Below are 13,285 nucleotides of genomic sequence, written 5' to 3' on the forward strand. Positions count from 1 at the left end.
AAAAAAAAAGAGTTCTGTTTGCATTTAAGGATAAATTCCTGTTTTTCCTGTGTTTGTTTGACCCATCTGCAAGGATGTGCTTGATCACATGTGGGCCAGAGGTAAATCAGGGTCACATGTAAGCAGGAAATACGTTAAGATATATGCTTGCAGGCTGGCGAGATGGCTCAGTTGGTAAGAGTACTGACTGCTCTTCCAAAGGTCCTGAGTTCAAATCCCAGCAACCACATGATGTCTCACAACCACCAGTAATGAGATCTGACGCTCTCTTCTGGCAAGTCTGAAGATAGCTATAGTGTACTGTGTATAATAATAAATAAATCTTTTAAAAAAAAGATATATGCTTGCTCCTAATTGAACCCCATGGGAAATGCAGTAAATTGTGGGTTTTGCCTTTTTTTTAAAAAAAAGATTTATTTATTATTATATGTAATATACTGTAGCTGTCTTCAGACACACCAGAAGAGGGCTTCAGATCTCATTACAGGTGGTTTTGAGCCACCATGTGGTTTCTGGGATTTGAATTCAGGACCTTTGGAAGAGCAGTCAGTGCTCTTACCCGCTGAGCCATCTCTCCAGCCCGGGTTTTGCCTTTTTAAGCCTCTGCAAAGCAGGACTTGAGGCTATTCTCTGGGAACTCAGAGATGGACTTGGCCAGAGAGTCCATCACCCTGGCCAGTATTTAATTAAAGCTCACTTTAAATTTGGCTTTAAATTGTGGTAGTGGTCTTATTCTCTACTGGTGAGATTAACACGAATTCTTGGTCAACTAGGGTTACACAATAAGACTCCACCTCAAACAAACAGAACAAAACAAAACAGACAAAAAAAATCTCAAACCAAAACAACCCCATAGATAACAGTTCACTGCCACCCAGATCACTTTGTTTTACTTTGGCCATTCATGGGCCAGTGAGATGGTTCAGCAAGCTAAGCCTGACGACTTCACTTTGATTCTTGGGACCCAAACACTCTCTGTAGCTTGTGAGCACCCACAAACATATACACAAACATAAATAAGTAAATATAATTCTAAAAAGAATTACTTTGGGCTACAGGTCAGCTTTAGTCTCAGCCATGAAAGAGTTTCTATAGTTTGTTCTATAATTCTATAATAGGATTCTATAATTCTATAAAATGCAGGATCTGATCCCCCTTTTCTCAAGGAACAGGCCTGAGATAATTTCCTCTTTGAGACGGTTTCATCCCATAAGCCAGACTGGCCTCAAATGTGTGGCAGTTGTCCTGCCTCTGCCTCGTGCCAGTGTGAGGAGGACAGGCCCATACTGCTTTGCCTGCTGTGAGAATCCACATTTGCAAAAGCTACCAGATGACAGCTATGGTGATCCGGGTGGTCCGGGAATACATTGTGAGTCTGAGACTGGCTATGGAACAGTCTGGAACTGGGAAGATGGAGATACTGGCTAAGTAGGAAGCCAATCAGATGGGCTGGTGAATGCCCTGTCCATGCGGAATTCTTGTCTCTTAGGCTCATCATTTCCCCTTTGGGTCTCACATCCTCATCTGTAAGGTAAGTGAGTCGGGAGATCTCTACAGCATTACTTCTGCTCGGACCACTGGCACTGTATATGCAAGTGTCACCATAAAGGCGCACACCTTTAGTCCCAGTACTTGGGAGACAGAGGCAGATTTCTGAGTTCAAGGCCAGACTGGTCTACAGAGTGAGATCCAGGACAGCCAGGGCTACACAGAGAAACCCTGTCTTGAAAAAAACAAAAACAAAAACAGAATAATATTCTGAGTGTGGTGGTGCACACCTGTTTCCTCACTAGGGAGGCTGAAGCAGGAGGATTACCTCCAGTTTGAGGCCAGCCTAGGCTTCCTAGTGATGCCAAGGCCAATTTGAATCTGGCTTAAATAAAAGTAGTCTGATAAAAGTTAATATTATCTGATAATTATGCCTAAACAGGGAAAAGTTTCATCGAAACTTCTGCCTCTGAGAGGTTTGTTCCTGTGAGATTGAATTCAGGGTCTCCTGTGTGCTAAGTCCACGTACTACCATTGAGCCACATCCTAGTCCCTATTTATTATCACCATAACCAACTGTGTTGACGGCTGTCTTAGACACTTCACATCTATTGTCCTCATATTATTATTATTTGTTGTTGTTTTGTTTGTTTTTTATTTTCTTTGTGGTTTTTTTTGAGACAAGGTTTCTCTGTGTAAACAACCCTGGCTGTTCTGGAACTTGCTTTGTAGACCAGGCTAACCTCACTCACAGAAATCTGCCTGCCTCTGCCTCCCAAGCACTAGGATTAAAGGCGTGCACCACCACAACCTGGCTCATCATCCTCATTTTATGTGTGAAGGAATTTTTGTGGTATTACACAGTCCCCGTCAATTGAATGAGGGCTTTGACCCTGATATTGTCTTATACCAAAGCCATGGTGTTCTTAACCTAGCTAGACTTTGTTTTGTTTTGTTTTTCGAGACAGGGTTTCCCTGCGTAGGTCTAACTGTCCTGGAACTCAGGATGTAGACCCAGCTAGCTTTGAACTCCTGGCCTGCTTCTGCCTCCCAAGTGCTGAGATTAAAGGCATGAGCCACAACCACCTGGTGATTGATTTTTTTCTTTTCTTTTCTTTTCTTTTCTTTTTTTTTTTGAGGGCTACTTGTAATATCATCTAAAACTTTGGGTTGCCTAGTTCCTGCCCAGGACCTTACAAGATCTCCAGGTCATTCTTTCACTTATTCATTAAAAAAAAAAAAAAAACTTGTTTAAATTCATATATCAGAATTTAAAACCACACGCTACAGAGGGACGGAGCAGTAGCTCAACCTATACAGTGTTTACTGTCCAAAAATGAAGACCTGCATTTGATTCCCCAGAACGCACATATAGAGCTGAGTGTGTTGGGACTGGAGAGAGGTTCTTGCTCTTCCAGAGGACCAGGGTTCGATTCCCTGTACCCACCTGGCGACTCACAACCAGCTGTAATTCCAGTCCCAGAGGAATCTGATGCCCTCTTTTGGCCTCTTAGGGCACTGCATGCACATGGTGTACAGACATACACCTCCACCTAAAATAAGATAATGACTAAAGATGTTTTTAATGTAAAAGAAAAGGAGGAATAAGAAACAAAGGCTAATAAAAGCTGAGTGTAGTGGACTGTGCTTGTAGTCCCAGTGCTAGGGAGAATTCTTAGGGCTCACTGGCTAGTTGTCTGTCTCACAAAAAGAGGTGGACAGTGTCTGAGGAACAAGCACCCAAGGTTAACTTTTGGCTTCTATACATATCATTCTATGCACACACACACACACACACACACACACACACACACACACACACACGACATACAGCTTGAAAAGTCATAGAATACACACCTGCGAAGCTGCTACCCAGATGGGCAGACTGTTCAGCAACAGCCGTTCTGTGTGTATTGTCTCCTCTGTCTCTGTCATAGGAAACACCCGTCCTGGGATCTCCACTTCTTTGCTCTTCTTTGATTTTACCATCCCCCCCAAAATATCTCTAAACAATATAGTTTCGTTTTGAAACACTGTAAAACAAGCCCCAAGTTAGCCCTATCCAGAAGTAGCCACCAAAGCCTTTCTACTCGAGGACTCCTGAGGGATTTAAGCTGAGTGTCTCAGGGACGGAGCGTGGACTCAGCTTCCCAGAGAGAGCCCAGCCTGGAAAGTCAAGGGAAGACCTAGCAAGGGAAGGTAGCTCAGCGTGGTGGAAATTTCCAGGTAGGGTTGTAGTCTGACAAAAATAGGATGCTGTGGGGTGCTGAGGATGCTCATGTGGCTCAGGTAATGGGGTGAGGTCGTGGGGAGTAGGGGCCCCACAGCTCCGGGTGTCCAGATGCATTGTGGTAGCAGGCGTAGGAGGCACTCTGACTGCATTGGCTTTCTTTCACTTACCGTTTTCTTTTCCTTCTTTGTTCCGTTTTGTCTTCCTTCCAGATCGTTTGCCCACTCACCTCTGGGAGGACGGCTGGGCCCACTCGCCTCTGGGAGGATGGCTGCCAGGCTTTGGTAAATGATGAGTGAGCGTCCGTGCGCAGCTTTTCATGTGGGTAAACACCCTCTCTTTTAAACATATTTTTCTTGTTTACTTAAGCCTCCCTGTCACTCCTGCTTTATTTTAAAAAGGTTTCTTTAGTTTTTCTCTCAAATCTTAAGTTTTCAATCTCTGCTCTTGTGTTAAAAAGAATCTTTTAATTTGTGTGTGCGCGTGCGTGCATGTGTGTGTGTGTGTGTGTGTGTCTGTGTGTCCATGTGTCTGTGTGTCTATGTCTCAAACAAAACAAAGTGACTGCCTGAAGGTCAGGTGATAGGTTTCAGGACTTAGCTCTCCTCTTTCAAGATAGATAGGGAGATTAAAATCAAGTTCAAAGCTCTTACCTACTAAGCCCTTTCACCAGCCCTCTGGTTTAATGTCTAGAATTTTCTTTCCTTGCTTCTCCCTTCTCTCCATTTCCTTCTCTCTTTCTCTTGCTCCCTCTTCCTCTTTCTTTCTTTTTTCTTTTCTTTCTTTCTTTTTCTTTTTCTTTTTTCTTTTTTTCTTTTCTTTCTTTCTTTCTTTTTTTTTTTTTGAGACTTGGGTTTCTCAGTTTGTCCTGGAATTCACTCTGTAGACCAGGCTGGCTTCAAAGTCAGAGATTTGCCTCCCTCTGCTGAGATTAAAGGCACTCATCACTCCCGCCTGGCTCTTTTTATTTTTTTTATTTTTATTTTTTTTGGTTTTTTGAGATAGAGTTTCTCTGTATAGCCCTGGCTGTCCTGGACCTCACTCTGTAGACCAGGCTGGCCTCGAACTCAGAAATCTACTTGCCTCTGCCTCCCAAGTGCTGGAGTTAAAGGCGTGCACCACCACTGCCCAGCAAAAGATTTGTTTTTTATTTTGTATGTATGGGTGTTTTGCCTGAATGTATGTCTATGCACCACATGTATGCTTAGTAGCTGCAGAAATCAAAGAGGGCATCGGGCTCCCTGGAACTTGAGTTAAAAGGGATGTGGGCTGTCGTGTGGGTGCTGGCAACCAAACCCTGGTCCTCTGCAAGAGCAGCCAGCGCCCCTACCACTGAGCCCTCTCTCCAACCCACGTTATCTTAGTAATATTATTTTTAAAATACTACTGTCTGTGTCCCTGGCTCTTTCTTGTGTGTGTGTCTCTGTGTGTGTCTGTGTGTGTGTTGGAGACAAGGTCACACCACATGTAGCCTCATCTACATCTCTTTTCTTTTTCTGTCTTCTGCATGGGAGCTGGTCAGATGCTGAAGAAGCACTGTTGGGGAGCCCCTGGTCTCCGAAGTTTTGTCAGCCCGACTTCTCGAGATACCACCAGAAGAACTAGGTCTACATCAGTGTTTCTCCCAGAATGAATGCTGTGTCCCACCGGTCCAGGCTGTGCACTTTCCTTTGAGCATCCGTCTGCATCCTACATTCCTGCCCCTCTGCCCACATGCTGCTCCTTCCTGTTTAGGTTGGATAGCAGGCTGGCTCTGGCCATCAGAACCATTGCTGACCTTGGCTGTCTTCACCTGCTGGGCAGACACAAAGTGAGGCCAACATCTGGACCCAGAGGAGAAATTAAAGTCCATTTGTGGAAGCACTCCGAGGCCGGAAGGCCTCTGTCCAAGGCCAAAACACCACACCATTGTTTTCCAGTTCCAAACAGGAAGGGAACCTGGGCGTGCTTGGGCAAAGCCCTGAGGGAAAGGAGGGGAACCTGAGGTGGATGTAAGTGCGACAAGTCATTTCACATTAAAAAGGGGCCACAGTCTCTTCTAATAAAGTGTATAATGTTCTGTATCCTGATATGTATGACTAACCTCGGCATCTTTGGTCCTCTGAAACTGTTTCACAGGCTCATTTTTCCCTCCTTCTGTTTTTAAAGACAGGGTCTCAAGTTCCTCGACACGATGGCTTTGAACTTCCTTAGTAGCCAAGGATGAGTTGGACCTTCTGATCTTTCTGTCCCCTCCCCCCAAGTGCTAGGATTACAAGCGTAGTATGCACAACCATTCCTGGCTGGGTGTGCGACTTTCTGTCCTGTGTCTGAGAATGTACACAGGTATGCAAAGCAAGTAAGAGCGGCTTCTCACAGAGAAAGAAGAAGAAGAAGAAGACCAACAACTAACCCTTTCTCCAACCCCCGTGTGTGTGTGTGTGTGTGTGTGTGTGTGTGTGTGTGTGTGTGTGTGTGTGCGTGTTGGAGACAAGGTCACACCACATGTAGCTTCGGCTGGCCAGAGCTTGTGACTCTCTGCTTCTTTCCTAATTGCTGGGTTTACAGGCAGATGGCACACCTAGCTAAAGCCGGGTTTGGAGATGATTCCAGACCCACGGTTGCAGCCATTAGACCACCCTGCCTACACCGAGGCTTTCATTTGCTTTTGAATGTAATTCTGCCAAGGCCTTATTAATAGAGTTAATATTCTGCCTAGCTTGGTGGGTTTGGGAGGGGTGGCTGACCCAGGTAGATCGTCTTGAATGAATGCTTCACAAACAAGTTCCATACCCCATTGGTGTTGAAAGGCTGGAGAATCTTAGGATTTAAAATGAGGGCATTTAATACAAATGTATGGTGTATAACCTTTACCTAAAAGGACATGGAGGACCACTGTAGCCAGCCAGAAATATAAAATAGCCAGTTCCAGGAACCCAGAGCCTCAGGACTCTGGTTCCTGATACCTGCCCCTCCTGAACGATCCACAATGAGGGTGGAACTAAGAATGAAGGTCTAGTGGTTTATGAGACTCTCCACCCTGTCAACCAGTAGATGAAGATTACATTCCTAGAATGAATGTGTTCCCCTCCCTAACTGAATACCTTGGGTCAGGTCCCTCTGAAATTTTCCACTGTTTTTATGTTCTGTTTCCTTGGAAACTCTCTCCCCAGCTTCCCTTAAATACCCTACACTTCTTGTGTTCCGGGTCGAACTCCTCTGACTGTCAAGGTCATGAGATCGACCCCGGTATCCCCAGTAAACTTCATGTGATTGCAGCAAGTTCGGTCTCTCGTGAGTCATTGAGTGGTCGCATCATCCCGAGACTTGAGTGAGGATCTCCCCAGTTCTGGGGGTCTTTCAGTGTCATAGCTGCTATTGTCTCATTGTCCAAAGAGAGTCAACCGGCCCATCTCCTACCTTTTTTAAGTGAGAGCTGTGACTCCCATCTGAATATCAGGCTGTGGAAAATTTGGTGATTGTAAAAAAGTTTCTGGCTGGGCAGTGGCGGCGCATGCCTTTAATCCCAGCACTTGGGAGGCAGAGGCAGGCAGATATCTGAGTTCGAGGCCAGCCTGGTATACAGGGTGAGTTCCAGGGCAGCCAGGACTACACAGAGAAACCCTGTCTCAAAAAAACCAAACCAAACAAAACCCAAACAAGCAAATACAAAGAATTGGGGCCGACTGCTGGGCATTTACAATTCGGACACATGTTAATTCTCTTGATTGGGATAGATTCAGCATCTTTCTGTACTAAAACAAAAACCTAAATAGATTTCCTGTGTCTCAGTATTATTATTATTTTTTAGTTCCTGAAATTTTAAATCTCCTTTGCTATTAAAATATGTAGCAGGAGGATGCTGAGAACGTTATAGTGTTGGCTCTGTCAAAGAGACCTAAATATCTAGGTAATTTTAGAATCACTTCCAAAAGAAAATGGAGAACTCCCATGAAAACATTAGTTAGGTGAATGCCCTGAGATTATGGGTAGTGGGTGTGCGCCCTCTCTCCCTCTCTCTCTCTCTCTCTCTCTCTCTCTCTCTCTCTCTTTTTCTTTCTCTCTTTCTCTCTCTCTCTCTCTCACACACACACACATCTTTGTTTATCATTTTTTTCTCTCTCTCTCTCTTTTTTTGTTTTTTTTGTTTTTGTTTTTGTTTTTTCGAGACAGGGTTTCTCTGTCTAGCTCTGGCTGTCCTGGAACTCACTTTGTAGACCAGGCTGGCCTCGAACTCAGAAATCCGCCTGCCTCTGCCTCCCAAGTGCTAGGATTAAAGGCATGCCCCATCACCGCCCGGCAATCTTTCTCTCTCTTTATCTTTCTATATATCTATCACATATCTGTCCATCATATCAGTCTGTCCATAATATCTATCTATCTATCTATCTATCTATCTATCTATCTATCTTGAGGCAGGGTCTTGCCTCAGCGTATGTACGTTGGGATTACAGGTGTGCCCCTCCAAGCCTGGATGGCACTTTCTTATGTCATTAGATGTTGTCAAATGGGTAGTTGAGTTGTTCTAGCCCTTAGCATCTTCAAGTAAGGGGCTGAGGTGGGGCTCAGTGGTAGAGAATTTCCTTATGTTCAAGGCCTTGGGTATGAGACCCAGGATTAAACAATAAAAAATAAAACGACCTCGAGTAGTATATTAACTAACTGGTAGAGAAATAGTCCTGGGCACTGGAGTGTCCCTGGGAGCCTGGATACCTCCAGAACAGAAAGTTTTGTGGCTTCACTTCCCTATGGTTTTAGTTGTGGGATCCCGCGCTCTGTTCTGCTACCTTGCGGCTATATTTGGAATTGCATCCTCTTCTGAGAGGCAAAACTGAAACAGCTCTCCTAGCTTCACACTTACCGGGTCCTTCCACCTGAGCACCCCACGGTGTGATAAAGGCTCTGATTGTCACCTTTCCAGTCCACTAGAAAATACACACTAATTTAGAGCTTACAGCCTAGTGGAGGAGACAGACTTTAAAGAGCAAACAAATAAACATATTGATAAACCGTGGGACAGAAGTGGGTGTAGGAGGCAGGGGAATTTTACTAAGAAGGCTATGACGGGCAGAGTTACCCAAATGGAAGAAGTTTCAAATTGACACACGAAAGATGAGGAGGTGGTCAGGAAAAGAGCACATGCCAAGGTCCTGAGGCAGGAAAGTGGTAGTAGAGTTTCTATTTTTTCAATTTTTTCAAAAAAAAATTTTTTTTTTGTTTTTTTGAGACAGGGTTTCTCTGTGTAGCCTTGGCTGTCCTGTAAATCACTCTGTAGACCAGGCTAGCCTCGAACTCAGAAATCCGCCTGCCTCTGTCTCCCAAGTGCTGGGACTAAAGGCGTGCGTGCGCCACTACTGCCTAGCTTTTTTCAATGTTTTAAAAAAAAATGTTTTAGACACGGTCTTACTATGTAGACCAGGCTGACCTAGAATTCAGAGATCCACCAGCCTTTGCCCTTCAAAGCTGTGTGCCCCGTTACTTGGGTGAGTTTCTGTTTGATGGAGGGTGGTTTGATATGGGCAGCAGGATATTGGGGACTGCTGAGGACCTAGGACAGGGGCTTGGGTGAGCTGTAAAAGGCTGTAGTAGCAAGACATGTGGCTGGCTGTGGACCACCGAGGTCTAATCCACCATTAGCTGTGTGCAGCTTCTGAACACTTGAGACATGGAAGGGTGAACTGCATATCAGAGTGTGCAGGTTGACTAAGCAACAACAGGCAGAGTGTGAAAGAGCCCAGAAGTGGCTGGTCTATATTTTACATTTCTTATTTTTTTTTCTTTTTGTTTTTTAAAAAGGGGATCTCTCTACACATCTCTGGGATCTGCTTGCCTCTGCCACAAGAGTGCAGGAGTTAAAGGCGTTCGACACCATGCCGGGCTTTTTTACACTGCTTAAGTTTTGTGGGGGAGGAATGGGGGGGTGGGAGTGGGGGTGGAGTGGGGGTGGGGTGGGGTGGGCTGGAGAGATGGCTCAGCGGTTAGAGCACCAACTGCTCTTCCAGAGGTCCTGAGTTCAATTCCCAGCAACCACATGGTGGCTCACAACCAGTATACTCATATACATGAAATAAATATTTTTTAAAAAAAGGGAAAAAAAGAAGTTTCCCTGGATTAGGGGGATACAGCTCAGTTGGTAGAATGCTTGACAAACACTGCATCAAAATGAGCATGATGGCACACACCTAGAACGCACTTGGAAGGGAGATGCAAGATGATCAAGAGTTCAAATCTAGTCTGGGCTCTATGTGACACCATCTTGAATGAGCTTCTCCCTCAAAGATTTTTTTGTTCTTTTATAGGGTCTCCCAGTCTAGGCTAGCCTCGGGCTAGCCTCAAACTATCAACGTAGCTGAGGATGGCTTTGAACTTCTTGCCTCCTCCTGCTGAACACTGCCATACTCAGTTATAATCTGAGGGGATTCCGCCCACAGCTTCACGCCTGTGTCAGCAAGGATTTGATGCCAAAGCCACATCCCCAGTCCAAAACGTTTCTTTCTCCTGTAACTGTTTGTTTGAGTCAGGGTGTTACTATGTATCTAAGGTCGGCTTGGAGAATCATAATTCTCCTTACCTAGTCTGCTGCATCTGAGGATTACAGCTGTGTGCCTATATCTGTGGCTGGCTCACATTACGGTTTTGTTTGTTTGTTTGGGTTTTGGTTTTTCAAGACAGGGTATCTCGCTGGGCAGTGGTGGTGCACCCCTTTAGTCCCAGCACTTGGGAGGCAGAGGCAGGTAGATTTCTGAGTTCGAGGCCAGCCTGGTCTACAGAGTGAATTCCAGGACAGCCAGGGCTACACAGAGAAACCTTGTCTTTTTTGTTTTTGTTTGTTTGTTTGTTTGTTTGTTTGTTTGAGAAATGGTTTCTCTGTGTAGCCCTGGCTGTCCTGGAAGTTACTCTGTAGACCAGGCTGGTCTAAGCACTCAGAGATCAGAGATCCACTTGCCTGTGCCTCTGAGCACTGGGCTCAAAGGTGTGCACTACCACTTGCCAGTCACCTGTTTTTTATTGGACAGAAGTTACTGGATTAGAGAGGTGCTTTTAGCGTGAGTGCATACTGAACATTTTTAGCAACTTCTAGCTAAGTATAGATTTTTCTCTAACAGACAGAAGAAGTTTATTGATAGCACAAAACAACAGTGTTCTATCCAACCTTGAAGAACAGAAATAATAAAAAAAAATGCCTAAAGTGGATAAAAAACAAGATACCTAAAGATTTTATTACATTTATTTGTTTACTTGTGTGTTTTTTGTAGATACAGATGGATATGGCACAAGAATGCCCTGGAACTTGCGGGGAGATCAGGGTTGGTTCAGGCTTTTCACCCTGTAGATCCTGGGGATTGACTTTAGGTTGTCAGGCTTGGTATCCATTTTACCAACCAAACCAGACCAAACCAAACCAAACCAAACCAAACCAAACCAAACCAAACCAAGCTGGGAAGTGATGGTACATGCCTTTAATCCCAGAACTCCACAGGCAGAGGCAGGTGGATCTCTGTGAGTTCAAAGCCAGCCTGGTCTACAGGTCTACAGGTCTACAGGGTGAGTTTCAGGACAGGTAGAACAGTGAGACCCTGAGAAATATATATATATATATATATATATATATATATATATATAAATATATATGCATATATATATATATAGACAGAGAGAGACAGAGACAGACAGAGACAGACAGAGAGAGAAGAGACAGAGAGAGGAGAGAGAGGAGAGAGACAGAGACAGAGACAGAGAGAGGAGAGAGAGATCTTTTGCTGACAACACATGATTTCATTCCCCTTTTGCAGTTTGCTTGAAATCTTTGTATACCAACCCAGTGCAGGATATTTCAGTCTTAAAAGTTTGTTTATTTTTTCTTCTGTCTTTTCTTTTTGGGGCTATTTCAATTTTATATCAGTTACCCGGCATTAGCATGGCCTCCGACAACTGCGGGTCAGGTTCTGTTTTCTTTGGAGCTGGCAAAGTGACCACAGGACAGCAGCCATTATTCTGAATGGAGAGCATTATACAAAGAAATGGCATGTCCTCTCCAGCCTTAGTTTGTTAGGTATTGAATGATTTCTTCATCTGATGTTTATTGATGAGTTTCAGAGAACCACAGCACCAAGTGTGCTGGACCCTCCTTTTTGGTTGAGACAGAGTGACAAGAGTCAGGTTTGCACTGAGCTCCCTATGTGCTGGAGAAGACCTTGAGCTCCCCTGATCCTCCTGCTTCAACCTGGAAGGAGCTGGGTCCCAGCAGTCTGCCGCCACACCCAGCAGGTCTTCTGATCGAAGGTTAAGATAACCTTAAGTCTGCTTAAAGCTGCTTAAGATCTTTCGGATAGCTCCTGAGGCCCTGTGCAGGAAGAAGTGTGTTAGTCAAGGTGATGTCTTTGTGACAGAGTATCTGAGATGATCAATTTATAAAGACAGAAGGTTGCTTTAAAAAAATTATTAAATTTTTTTTGAGATTATAATGTAATTACATAATTTTCCCCTCTCCCTTTCCCTTTCCTACCCCTACCCCCTTCAAACCTTCTTGAGTATCTGATCTCTTTTCAGCTCATGGCTTCTTAAGAAAAATTTTGTATGTTTATTTTATTTTATCTATGAGTGTTTTGCCTAAATGTGTTCATGGGTACCACGTGAGCGCTTGGTGCCTGGGAAGGTCAGGAGAGGGCATTGGATCCCCTGGAACTGGAGTTATGAATGTGGGTGCCAGGAACTAAGGAACTCCTCAAGAGCAGTGGGTGCTCTTAACTGCTGAGACATTGTTCTGGCCCAGAGAAAAGGTTCCTTTGGTCTCACAGTGTAGGGGGTTCTAGGGTGTGACTGATTGTCCCTCTTTGGATTGGGCACATGGTGAGGTATCATATCTTGGCAGGAGCATAGAGTGCAACAGATCTTGTCATGATCCAGGTGCAAGAGAGAAAGAGGAGTGAAGCCAGATCCCAGAACTCTTCCCCATCAAGGGCGTGGTATTTTTTATTTTTATTTTTATTTTATTTTATTTTTGGTTTTTTCAAGACAGGGTTTTTCTGTGTAACCCCAGCTGCCCTGGAACTCACTCTGTAGACCAGGCTGGCCTCAAACTCAGAAATCTGCCTGCCTCTGCCTCCCAAGTGCTTAAAGGGATTAAAGGCGTGTGCCACCACCGCTTGGTGATTTTTTTATTTTTTAAACAGGGTCTATCTACACAGCCTCAGCTGTCCTAACACTTACTATGTATACCAGTTGGCCTCAGACTCATAGAGGTCCGCCTGTCTCTGTCTTTTGAGTTCTGAGATTAAAGTCATGCACCACTATATCTGGGCTAGGTTCCACATTTTAAAGGCTGTTCCCTCCCCCCAGTACTGGCCTGTTGGGGGGCCATGCCTTTGACACATGGGCCTTTATGCGCAGTTGGCATCTAACCTACAGCATGGAGCATAATGAGACTGCGCAGTGTGAAGACAGATTTAGATTCTCCGGAGATACTTACAGATGAGCCTGGAAACTGTGAAGCTCATGACCTCTCACCAGTACTTCATCGGACCCTATGAGGGCTTGGGGTTTGTTGGCTTCTTTTCCAAGAAAGAGAGAGGGAGAGAGAGAGAGAGA

This window comes from Mastomys coucha, unplaced genomic scaffold (assembly GCF_008632895.1).
Source record: "Mastomys coucha isolate ucsf_1 unplaced genomic scaffold, UCSF_Mcou_1 pScaffold5, whole genome shotgun sequence".
Taxonomy (NCBI): domain Eukaryota; kingdom Metazoa; phylum Chordata; class Mammalia; order Rodentia; family Muridae; genus Mastomys; species Mastomys coucha.